Source organism: Beta vulgaris, chromosome 1 (genome assembly GCF_026745355.1).
Source record: "Beta vulgaris subsp. vulgaris cultivar EL10 chromosome 1, EL10.2, whole genome shotgun sequence".
In the NCBI taxonomy this organism is placed as follows: Eukaryota; Viridiplantae; Streptophyta; class Magnoliopsida; order Caryophyllales; family Amaranthaceae; genus Beta; species Beta vulgaris.
In genome coordinates this window covers 38,754,795-38,760,326 of record NC_079202.1, presented here as the reverse complement: position 1 = coordinate 38,760,326, position 5,532 = coordinate 38,754,795, and the positions used below count along the sequence as shown (strand labels likewise).

General features: G+C 33.9%; 1 long non-coding RNA gene across 1 annotated transcript; it reads right to left on the bottom strand.

Moving 5' to 3' along the window:
- Nucleotides 1-3,569: 3,569 nt before the first annotated feature.
- LOC104895560 (uncharacterized) lies at nt 3,570-5,150 on the bottom strand. The gene is made up of 3 exons (XR_007268367.1): nt 5,024-5,150; nt 4,465-4,564; nt 3,570-3,814 (listed from the first exon to the last, which is right to left on the bottom strand). It is a non-coding gene; the product is annotated as an uncharacterized LOC104895560 (long non-coding RNA).
- Between the last annotated feature and the right edge of the window lie 382 nt (nt 5,151-5,532).

Genomic DNA, 5,532 nt, shown 5'->3' with positions numbered 1-5,532 from the left:
AGTATTAGTTCAAATTTAGTTTGTATATGTGGTTTAAATGGATGGAAAGGACCAAAAGTATGTTTAGTTAGCTTAAAAATTAAATGAAAATTCGAAAAAAGAAAAGAAAAAAAATGTGATATATGAAATGAAAAAAAAATAAGAAAAGTGAGAAAAGAGTTGTGAATAAAGTGAAATAAAAAGGGTTATTGTTGAATTTCTTGAATGAAAAAGTTCTGGTTATATTTGGATATTGTTTGTTGTTGTGTGGAGTTACTATGACCTTTCTTGTTCATGCTTTCAGATGTCTGATGCTCTCCTTTCTTAGTATTCCTACCACAATTGCTAAATTATTTTCCATATATACCTTTAACATCATCCCTTCTTACAAACCTTAAATGTCCTCTTGATCATTGTGTACTGTGTTGTTGAGTAAAAAGTGAGCCAAATTGTCAAAGTTCTATCGCATATGCATCATCTCACAACAAGAATCCGCCTTTTTAGCGTCTGAATTTAGCGTCCGACAGTATAAGTGGATGGTAAATTCAAAATTAGCGTCTGATATATGACAGACGCAGATTATCGTCTGATTTCTTGTTTATTAGCATCCGTTCTTTTAAACGGACGCTAATTAGCGTTCGTTTACAAAAACGGACACTAATTAGCGTCCGTTAGATAAATTAGCGTCCGTTTGGCAGACGCTAATTTATCGGTCTTACCAAAATCAATCGATCAAACCGTCCAATAACTTCCTCATTTCTCCCACAAACGCAAAATCCCTTCTTCTTCGCTCTACTCTTTCTCTCTCCTGTTCTTCAAAGAAGGCGTCTTCATAAACGCCTTCGATTTCTTCCTCAATTCTGCTCTTTTTCTCTCTCCTATTCAACATTCTTTCTTCGTTTCAGATCTAGTCAAATTCTTTAGCCAAAATGAGGGAGTGCATTTCAATCCACATCGGTCAAGCTGGTATCCAGGTCGGAAATGCCTACTGGGAGCTTTACTGTCTTGAGCACGGTATTCAGGTATCTCTCTTATTCTTTTGAACTTCATTTTTAATTTTTCTATATTCCGAAAAGTTGATGTTATATTGTTTTGATTTGGTTGAATTCGTTGATTTTGATATCGCGTTTTGGTAGAACATGTACATGTAGATCTATGGTATTTGTATGTTAAGTTTTCGCAGTTTGATTGATTGATCGTAACTGCTAGATCTAATGATTTACGTTTCAGAATGATGTTTTTCAAAAGTTTTGATTTGTTGTATGTTGAAATTTATGTGTATATGTTTTCTATAATCTGTAGGATCTAATTTGAAAAAAAAGGAGAGAATTACCGTCTGGGGTCCGACTAAAGTCGGACGCTAATTAGCATCCGATTATAGTCGGACGCTAATTAGTAAAGACAGACGCTAATTGGCGTCCGACTCTAAAGTCGGATGCTAATTAGCGTCCGACTTTAAAGTGGGATGCTAAATTTGAAATTTCAGACGCTAAATTTTTAGCGACCGCTAAGCGGACGCTAATCGAAGAATTAGCGACTAGGGATTTTGCATCAGTCTTTTAGCGTCCGATCCCGCATTTTTAGCGTCCGATTTTAGCGGACGGAAAAGGATGACATTCTTGTTGTGCAATTGAGTCGACTTGATTTGTTGTTGTGCTAAATTTGAGTGCACATAACTATTATGAGGTATGTCAAGTTCGGTCAAGTCCGACTTGGGGGAGATGGTTTGTGATATGGTTGGAGAGGCGATTGCGATACATGATATGTTATGCGACTTTGTTTGAGATTGTTTCGATGCGTGGTTTATGTAGTGATTATATCTCTTGTGTGTTCAGTTGAGTGTTAGGCCTTGTTATTGTTATAGTCCATATTGTAGGTTCTCTTACTTTTCCCTTGTCTATTGTCTTATTGCTTGGGAACAAGCAATGATTTATCTTGGGGGATTTTGATGTGTCATATTTACATATAGTTTTAGGTACATTTAGGTTGCATTTCAGAGAATTCAGATTCATATTTAGGTTCATATTGCATTACTCCTACTTGGTATGTTTATTTGTTTTTGACGAATTTCAGGGTTTGAGGATGTATTTGGAGTATGATTAGCTAAACTTGAGTATTATGAGCAACTGGAAGGAAGCCATATCGATAAGAAACGTTATGAATTTTTTTGAGTGCGAATTGGAGCCAAAATGAAGTTGGAATTTAATGAAAGAATATTTCTAGTCCCGAAAGAAACGCCCCAAATTATTTACCAACGTGCATTTGAAGTATTCAAAAAAAAAATATTATCTTTCCTTTAAATGATTTTTTCCCTCACAAAGATCAACATGACTATTGTAGTGTAGTTGCTTAGTGCATTAGCATATCAAATGAGAGGTTATAGGTTCGAGTCTTGAAACACACACACACAGAGACACACAGACACACACACACACACACACACGCACACACACACACACACACACATATATAAACCTATAATTAGCAATTCTGACTATGTTAGCGACTGTACGGCGGAATGATTTGAGAGCATTAAGACTTGATCGGAGGATTGACCTATGCTCTAGATATCTAATTAATTGAACTTTTGATGATATTTTGATAATTTATAAGTATGAACATGGTGAAGCATTACCCTAGATCTTTTTAGTTTGAACTTAATTTTGTATTACTTTAGAATTAGTTCCCATATATCAGATCTTGTTTAGTTTCCCTATTCCTTAGAAGCTAGATTACAACAACCATCTCTATGTGAATTCGACCTTATTTATGCTAGTACATTTTTTTTTGATAAGGAAAGAAAGCTTAGGAAACCTCCTTAATGAGGAGGCCAACCTAAAACATCATTTCAGATGACAAGAGAAAAATCAAAATCAGAAGGGGGGAACACTTCTGAAGATCCAAGAAAGAATGAGCACGACGGGCCATGAAATCCGCCGCTTTGTTGGCTTCCCTAAAACAATGTTGCATCTGAAATGAATTAAAACGACAGAGATTAGATTGAATATCATTAACAATACTCCTGATTTCCACTACAACAAATAAGCTCGCTCAAAGAGGGCAATTAAAATTGCCCTCTTTGGTCCAATTTTTGCATCCTTAGGCTACAAGGGCAATTGTAATGTTGCCCTCCCGTTGCCCTTGTAGCCCCGTTGTATTAAGTTCCAAGGGCAAAACTAAAATTTTTGCCCTCTTTGTGTTGATCCAAATAAGACAAAGAAAATTACGCTCCTTGATCCATCAAAAAAGACAATATCTTTTGCCCTCTTTGATCGTTAAGAAGGACAACAATTTTTGCCCTCTTTGATCGTTAAGAAGGGCAATAATTTTTGCCCTCTTTGATCATCAAGAGGACAATTAATATTGCCCTATTTGATCATCAAGGAGGACAATTAGTATTGCCCTATTTGATCATCAAGGAGGACAATTAGTATTGCCCTGTTTGATTATCAATAAGGACAATTAGTTTTGCCCTTTTTGAATGTCAGTAAGGACAATTTCTTTTGCCCTCTTTGATTTATCAATTATCCATTGCCTCCTTTCCTATTTTCTTTTTAACACAAGTGAATAGAGATGAAAAGGCCCACAAATAAGTCACAACATAAGTACTGTTTATCATTTCACCAAACCAAAATAAGTTATTAACCTCATCAATAATTCAATATCTATACATGATATCATCAAAGACTTACACTATTAAACATAAACTAACATGTTCCAAAACAAAAAGGGATCACCATATGAACCAATAGCTATAACCTAGTACGCACAAAAAAGTCGAGCCACCCTTATAGAAGTGGAATCTTCTCCATCCTCATCATTGCTTCCATAGGTGCTGCACATAGAATAACAAATTATTAAGACCATGCTAATGAGAACTTCATTAAACAAAGCATATATGCTGCATCTGTTGGTTTAGTTTTCATCTCACAGTGATACATACATACAGTCATAGTGTAGTTAAATAGGTAAAAATTTGAACAAAAAAATTGCAAGGCCATTAGACTAAAGGAATGTTATTTTTTTAAAACTCCATACAAACTCAAAATAAATGCAAGAGAAACATTTCATATCATTACACATATTGTCATATTAGGCAAGAAAAACAAGGCATTTCTTTCTTCTGCAATTCTTGCCCTTGATATTAGAAATGCAGGACACAAGTTACTGTGCAACTAGATGCATCTTATCCTAAGATGACTGGAAAATATTATGCAAGAGGAAAAAAAAAAAAAAAGTACTCAGGAAAGTCCAAGGAAAAAGCTTTGAAAGAACTTATATAACCAGAAAGCAACTTCATGTTCATACTCAAAATATCACAAACATTTAAAAACTAAAAATAACAAAATTCGTTCAAGCAACCGTAACAAATTCAATCACACCACAGGCCAACCAATAATCAAACAAGCCAATGTAAAATTTGCAAGCAACCAAATCAATTTCAGTCAAGCCACAGACCAACCGAAAATTGGACGAAATCCTTACCCCTGAAATACTTGACGCCGACATCGCACAAAAATCAGCCCAATTATAGACTTCACATCTACATTTTTCAAAATCAGATCCTATAGCTTTGATCCTATAACTACAATACAAAACGCAGCTGAATCCAATTGAAATGTTGAATACTCATTTAGCAAGATCATATGCTTCTTGTGTGAAAATAACGTAATATATTGAGCTTAGTATAGCTAATAAGTGGAACTTTAAGCAACTAATTACGTGCTCCACTTCATGAATACCATATAAATGAACTGGATTTGAATAAAAACTGAATATTTCAGCCAGATTATAGATCCTGTTAACATATGAATTTGACTACCAAAGGAAAAGAGAATTAAGCACTATTCAGCAGCATCAGCACTTTATAGCTAGCATCAACACTATTCAACAGTCAAAATTGAATTTCAGATCAATATAAACAAGATTATATGGAAAATTTGTGATTTGTGAACCACACAAAATTAATGACATGCATAATTTTAAGATCAAGTAAATCAGAAGAATAATTAATTAATTACAAACTAATTGAAAGAAAACAAACCTGAATTTGAGGATGAATCAATTAAAGTGAAATTAAAGAAAGATGAGGATGAAATCGAGTGAAACAAAGTCGACCGAACAAATTGCAGGGACTTTGACCAAACTAAACTTGAAATTCTACATACATACATACATACATACATACATACATACATACATACATACATACATACATACATACATACATACATACATACATACGTAACATACATACATACGTAACATACATACATACTAACATACATACATACATACATACATACATACACATACATACATACATACATACATACATACATACATACATACATACATACATACATACATACATACATACATACATACATACATACATACATACATACATACATACATACATACGTAACATACATACATACGTAACATACATACATACGTAACATACATACATACATACATACATACATACATACATACATACATACATACATACATACATACATACATACATACATACATACATACATACAT